General features: G+C 42.4%; 1 non-coding gene across 1 annotated transcript; it reads right to left on the bottom strand.

The window, feature by feature from the left end:
- Positions 1 to 1,837: 1,837 nt before the first annotated feature.
- On the bottom strand, positions 1,838 to 1,944 carry LOC141650271 (small nucleolar RNA R71). Its single transcript, XR_012546313.1, has one exon. It is a non-coding gene; the product is annotated as a small nucleolar RNA R71 (small nucleolar RNA).
- Between the last annotated feature and the right edge of the window lie 5,697 nt (positions 1,945 to 7,641).

The raw sequence follows: 7,641 nt of genomic DNA, 5'->3' as shown, positions 1-7,641 counted from the left end.
TTGGTGATGTGCTGTAATTAGTTGTTTGATATGATGATTGTGATTGTGATTGTGATGGTGATTGGTTGTCTATGGTTCTCGAGATGCGTTCTCGGCTGAGTGGGGTCACTTGCGGGAGTGACTTCACGCCCTAGTTTCGCCCTTCGTGAAACCCGCCACGGAAGGGGATGTGCACATTAATGGGACAGGGTTATCGCTCGTACGATGAGCGGGGCTTAGGTGGGAACGGCTGCGGTCCCCCACTGGCAGGGCTGGTCCAGTGGACAGTCAGTATTGAGATGATGGGAGTTGGTAGTGTGTGTGTGTGTGTGACAGTTCAGCTGTTTGTTTATCTTATTGTTGTTATCTATATTGATTGTGTGATTAGTACTGACCCCGGTGTTGTTTTGTAAACCTGCGGTGATCCATTCGGGGATGGTGAGCAGATATTGAACAGGTATAGAGATGAGTACTGGGATAGCTGGGATGGCCACGACATGATGATAGAGTCTTCCGCTGTAGTTTAGCATTTATTATTATTTCAGTTGAGAACAGATAGTTTGGAATAATGTATTGTACTTTCAGTTTGGTTTGAGGATTGTAACTCTTCGCTAAAGCATTTATAATTAAACGTTGTTTCTGTTTTGTCTATTTGATTATCATACCTCGGGCGACCGAGATGGTAATGTCTTCATACCTGAGTGGTCCTGGTAAGGCACTTGGAGTATGGGGGTGTTACAATTAGTCACTTCTCAGGACGAGAGTCAGTATTAGTGATATTAGGGACTTATAGCGAGATCGAAAGCTGCTATCTGTTAAGAGTGGACCAAGAGGACCTCTTGTTTTCCCGCCTCATGTGTTCGATTTAGACCTACTTAGTATGCTGCCGCCGAAACTATAGTGAACCGACCATCCTAGTACCTCTTTTATATCTTTTTCATCTGTTTATTTAGTTTGCTTTGTTTTATTGCCTTTAGCTATAGACCAATTCAAACAAACCCCCACATTTGTTACTTTTAGACTAAATTTAGACAACTAGTAATTGCTCACGCCTCTCTGTGGTTCGACCCTGTTACTACTAGCTTATGTTAGTTTTAATAGGCATTATAAATATTATTTTTGGTACTCACAACGACGGGTATCAAATTTTGGCGCCGTTGCCGGAGAGGCATAGTTTAAAATTATTAGTTGTTCTATTTTTAGTCTTTTCTTAGTTTAAGGGACATCTATTCCTTAAACTCTTCTTATACTCTTCTTGTAGTTTCTTCTTATACGCAGGTCACATGGTGGTAAACTACTACCATTCAATCCTGAGCTTGAGAGAACCCTGCGCGCAAAGAGGAGATTGTTTCAAGACCAACAGTCAGAGGAAGAGCCCGGTTCTCATTCTAGCTTTTACGAGAACGAGCTGTTCGAGGAGGATCCACCTTCATCTCCAGTTTCTACTTTATCAGTTGAGACTGTCACATCTCCAGACATGGCTGAAGAAGCAACCATTGCCAGTCACTCTGAGCCGACAGCTGAGAATCTCTACAAAGGGTTCGCACTACCAGGGGAGGCAAGAAAATTCGAGCCGAAGCCGTCTTATATCAACTTGGTTGAGAGAAACCAGTTTGGGGGAGCTGCGAATGAAGATGCAGCTAAGCACATGGAGACATTTATTGATTATTGATGTTCCATGTCCCCACCAGCCGGCGTGACCCCGGACCAGGTGAAGGAGACCATGTTTATATTCTCTCTTCGTGATGCTGCAAGGGAGTGGTATAGAGACCTGGATCGAGCTGCCAGTGGGATAACTGACTGGAATTCGTTGGCCTTGGCGTTTTACAAGAAGTATTTTTCTGCCTCGAAGACCAATGCCATTAGAGCTCAGATCACGAGCTTTAAACAGGGGCCTGACGAGAACTTTCGTGAAGCATGGGTCCGTTTCAAGAAGCTGGTGCGAACCATTCCGCACCATGGGTTCGAAAAGTGGAGTCTATGCAATCAGTTCTATAATGGGCCGTATGACGATCAGAGGGCTATCTTGGATGCTGCAACTAGTGGCCGATTCCAGGAGAATATGGGAGAGACTAAGGGGTGGAAGATCATTGATGACTTAGCCACCCATAAAGCTGAGTATGGGAATTCCAGGGGGAATCAAAGGAGAAGTGCTGAATCTCCTTCTGTGGCTGCATGAGAGGCTCCCACGGCAAGATTTGATAAGTACGAGTTGGGAGGAGCTTCTAAAGGAGGGATTAACCATGTGAATGCTGTTTCAGACGGTCCTTTCGTCTGTAAAAGGTGTGGAGCTGAGGGACATGTTTCAGAAAATTGTCCTAGTCCCTTTGAGTCTTGTGCTGCCTTTCAACATTATAGGCAGACAAACACTTACTATGAGCCGAATGTCCATCCAAACTTGAGGTGGAGTAGCCAAAATGTCTTGAATCCGACTCAACCTCCACAGCAGGAGCAGCAGCAGACTTATGTGCCCCCTCATAAGCAGCAGCAGTACCAAAAGCCTCCGTATGTCCCACAGCAGCAGCAACAATCACAAGGTTCCGATTTTACTGAGTTAAAGAACTTGTTGCTGAAAGAGTCCCAAGCTAGAGAGGCCGGGATAAAGATGCTAGAGAGCCAAATTGCTCAATTGGCTAGCAAGAATACAACTCGAGCTCCGGGACACTTACCGACTAAGACGGACCAAAAAGAGACCCTTAATGCTATCACTTTGAGGAGTGGGTCTACCCTGGATGGGCCCGCTATGGCTGAGGATGTCACTGAAAAAGATGAGGCGGAACCAAGGAAGAAGAAGGGAGTGACGAATAAAATCAAGAAAAAGACGATCAGCAGGTATGTCAGTCGATCGACTGACATACCCAGTCGATCGACCGTTCTGCAACAACCGAAGCTCTCGTTCTGTAGAGGTCGGTCGATCGATCGACCAACCCGATCGATCGATCGATCACACTGCGATAGTGAACCTTTTCGTCCTCCGATGCCCGATAACTTGAGGGATCACTTGTTTCGGGGTACGACTGCCCCAAAAATATTGAGGCCAGACCCGACCGCTGATGGGTCCGTTCCGGTTCCGAAGTACGACCCTATGTCAATTAATGGTTCACATTTGAGACGGTCTGAAGAAGGGTCAAGCTACAACAAAGAGAAGGTAGTGGACTTTCAGCCTAAGTCCACCGATGCCGGCATGAGAGATTTAGAGGAGAAGGCTAAGTTGCTTCTTACAGCCCATTATCTAGAGAGATTGGTGCCGACGAAGGAACAGGTATCTTTCAATAAATTTGAAAATGTTGTTCGTAGTCTAATCGTACAAGTACCTTTCCTAGAATTAGTTAATCAAGTGCCTGCTTACATGAAATTTATGAAGCAATTACTGTCTAAAAAGAAGTCACTTGAAACTGTGCATACTGTCGCACTAACTGAGGAGTCATGTTCTTATTTGACCCATACTGCACCCCTAAAGCTAGAAGACCCAGGAAGTTTTTCTGTCCCATGTAATATTGGCACCTTTCCTATTGAGAAAGCCTTATGTGACCTAGGAGCCAGTATTAGCGTTATGCCTTTGAGTCTAGCTAGGAAATTGAAGTTGAATAGGTTTGCAGTCACGAACATGACCGTACAGATGGCTGATCGAACTGCGGTCCAGCCAATAGGAGTCTTAGAGGACATCCCTGTGCAAATAGGGAAGTTTTTCTTCCCTGTTGACTTCATCGTGCTTGATATGTCCGAAGATGCACACATACCTATCATACTAGGTAGACCATTTCTGCACACTGCTGGTGCAGTTATTGATGTTGGCTCTGGGACTTTGACCTTCAAAGTAGGGAAGCTTTCCATTGTCCTTGCCCAGACGGCTAGGAAGAAAGACCCCATGTGGCCCGTCACTTGCAATACGGTTTCTGAAAAGAAATCTTATTTTATACTTCCTGATATGCTTGTCTCTATTCCTACTCCCGTTGTGACACCTCCGCCCCAGATTGGGAGCAAATTGGAGGAAGATTCGTCTATTTCTGATATTGCAGGAGCTGGTTTGGGGAAGGAAGAGCCGCATGTCGCTCCAGCTGTGAAGGAGACAATCGTTTCAATAGGCGGTCTAGGGTGTCTTAGCTATGGCACCGACGAGGAGCTTGAAGATGAGCCAGTCAGAGTGAAAGAGTCTGACTTGGACTTTGATGAGCCAGAAGAGGTCCTTGATTGGGGAGATGATGAAGCTGTTGATCCATTGAGTCCTGCGGATGTTGGAGTTGAGAAGAGTGCAGCTGAGAAGATGAGCACTATTGAGGCTACCTCTTGTAGCCAGGAGCCGACCAAGTGGGCCATTCCATGGCCGTTCTTGATCAACTATTAGTTGATTGAGGCTTCTTCAAAAACTTTTACATTTTATTGCTTTTAGACACTTTTTATTGCTTTTGTGTGTGCGAGACTTCGCATTTCATAAGTTTGCTTAGGATTTTAAGCACTTTAGACTTTTGTTTGGGTTTTTGCGCAATTTTGGGCGCGTATTATGTGCGTTTGCAGGTTTATAGACCATATTAGCTCAAGTTCTCGAGCTAATTTGAAGAATTCAGAAAATTACAGCAGTATTTCCAGTCGATCGACCGCCTACCCTGGTCGATCGACTGAGGTGCGACTTCCAGGAGCTTCTGGTCCTGTTCATTCCAGTCGATCGACTGCATGCTCTGGTCGATCGACTGGGCTATGTGGTCGATCGACCGCCCTGCACTGCTGTACCTGTTCACGACCTCTCCCCTGCTGTGTTTGGTCGATTTGCGGAATTGAGGGAGTTTTCTACTCCACTTTATCTTCCGTCATATTATTTATTTCTTCTATTTTTCTCAATTGTGCACATAATTACCGCTTCATTTTTGTTTTCTTGGTTTTATGCGTGGTATTTGTTTGTCTTTCAGGTACCTATGGTAGCACTGCTGGCTACTGAAACCTCCTAGCTCACGCTGGTTTGGGGAGGTTTCCCTTTTGCTGCGCTTAAAGTCTTGTGAGTTCCCGAGTTTCACTTCATATCTTTTTAATTTATTTATCGCAAATTCTCGTTTCTCTTCTCTTTCATTACATGATTTTGCACAATGAGGACATTGTGCGATTTGGTTTGGGGAAGGGTTTTGCGTCGCATATCATTTGCTTGCATTCACGTTTACATTTCAGTTTGCATTTGTTTATTTCATTTCATATATATATCACAAAATTCAAAAAAAAAATTGATAAAATTTCAAAAAAAAATTCAAAAAAAATGCACGTTTATTTCAGCATATAGGTCGAGTCGGAACGGTAGTAATTCAATGATGACATTGCATTTGCATCTGTTTTTGCCTAAGCCTTGCTAATTGACATGTTATTAGTAGAATCGTACATGCATATCTACGAGTTTTCATTAAAAATCTTGCTGAACTTGAGACTTGACTTTGATTTTTGGCAAACTACATCATATTTCTGAGATTTAGAGCTTATAACTGGTGACATCTATGACCAGTTTATCTAGGACTGTGAGTAGTACTCCTTATGAGACATGTTACATAAATTTGCATAAATATGAACTTAATCTACTTAATACCTGTATGCATTCGGTTTGTGGTTTGTTGACACATGTGGTAGAGGTTTCCCTTTTCTTATTTTGCCCAATAGCTCCACACTGCCAAAAATAGCCTTTTTGTCCCGTTACTACATCCTACATTTAGCCTGCCCTTGTCAAGCTAGTAGTTTATGTTCTCGGGATTGTTACTTCGTTTTTGGTTGTATATGCTCTTTTTGAGATGATGTTGGATGAATGAATGAAGGAGGAAAAAGAATTGAAAAAAGGAAAAAAAAAGAACAAGAAAAAATGATTCGAAAAAGAAAAAGAGAAAAGTGCTATACTGTTCAATGCAGTCGATCGAGTGCTCTACTTGGTCGATCGACTGGCGCCCGAGAAAAAAAAAAGAAATCAATTCGTATAATTCAAGTTTTTATTTTAAATTGCGATTTTTGCTCCCATGTTGCATTTATATCTTATGGGGAGTTGATTGATTAGTTATACTGGAGATTGTGAGATTTGTGCTTACTAATAGCACCGTTCTATTGACTTATGAGCAAGAAGTTGGATGTTGTCATATGGTTCCGTTTTGGTACTAGCTTGATCACCTGTACCTCCACATTTCCATAAATGTTTTGCCCCTTCTTACACATACCTCACATTTCCATATTTTTACCTCGGCATGTGTCATGGTCATTTGTTGGTTGGAATGCATATGTACGGTCATAGAGATTACTTTCATATTATATTGCAGGCATGTTCTTATAGGTCGTAGTTAGGTGAGAGTCTTTACAAAATGAATTCTTTCTACCTTACACATATTCACCTTGTTCTTATTTGAGTGATTTGAGCGACCCGTGAGAGTCCGAATTGATAAGTCTCTGTAGTTGACGGTTCAACAGTTTTAACGACCATATAACTCGTTTGCATGATTCACATTGCTAGTTGATTGTTGGTTATTGCATTAAAATGGTTTAGGCTATTCAGTTTGCAATTCGCTCTGAGATTGAACTCGTTCCAGTAGGTTTTAGGATCGAGTCTAGTTCTTGCTTGGGGACAAGCAAGGGTTTGGTTTGGGGAAGTTTTATGCGTGTCATTTATATGATGTTTTACACCCTATTTTACACGCATTTCAGAGCTCATTTATGTAGTTTATGCTACTATTTGCCCCATTTCGTCTACTTTCGTATTTTTATGTAATATTGCAGATTTATGCGGAAATGAGTAGATATTGAGCTAAATCCGTCCCCGAGTATCTTGCATTGCATTTGACGTGGAGTATTCGCTTAAGGAACGAGCTTGGTGCGCATTTCGAGGCCCAAAAGACAAATCCACGAGAATTTAGAAGTCAAGTATCAGCTAAAGCAGTCGATCGACCACCACCTGCAGTCGATCGACCATACCACGACTTCCAGAAGACACTGTTCAGAGCCACTCAGTCGATCGACCGGTCACAGTGGTCGATCGACCAAGTTACGAGCTGATACGCAGATTAAACATATAGAAAGAGAAATCCAAAGCCCAAAGCTATATTAGGTTTAGGAATAAAGTTACGTGAGTTTGCTATATAACGTAACCTAGTTTACAGATACAAGGATGGAGCTTTCATCAAGTTTTACATTGAGTTTTTCCAATTCCGTTTTCATTTGTTTTAGTTTATCATTAATTAGGGTTCGAGGATTATTTCGGTATTGAATACAATTCACTGTTGCATTCGGCTTGTTCTTTTCCTTCGCAATTCACATGGTACTCTCCTGTTTTTATTCGGTTATTTTGCTTTCATTCATAGTGGTAGAATTGCTAGATCAGTTTCCCCAAGCCGAATTACCATCTTATGTTAATTGTTTATTTCTCCGTTTTAATCATGAATTCTGTAGTTTATTTAGCCAATTTTATTGTTGCCTTTATTTTCAGTATGAGTAGCTAAATAGCTTGTGCTAGGATGTAGGGGAACTATAGATTAGGCGGCGTAGAATAGTAGACTGAAATCGCGTGTCAGTCGATCGGCTGCCATACCTGGTCGATCGACCGACCACGTGAGGTGTTACCTTCGTTTTAATTGATTTTAATTCTATATTTGATGAATCGAGTGCACACGACTAGTTGAATGTCTAGGATATGACTGACCCATTAGATCGAGA

This window comes from Silene latifolia, chromosome 3, assembly GCF_048544455.1.
Source record: "Silene latifolia isolate original U9 population chromosome 3, ASM4854445v1, whole genome shotgun sequence".
Taxonomy (NCBI): Eukaryota; Viridiplantae; Streptophyta; class Magnoliopsida; order Caryophyllales; family Caryophyllaceae; genus Silene; species Silene latifolia.
Note: the sequence above shows the minus strand (reverse complement) of the source record. Positions and strands in the feature narration are given on the sequence as shown.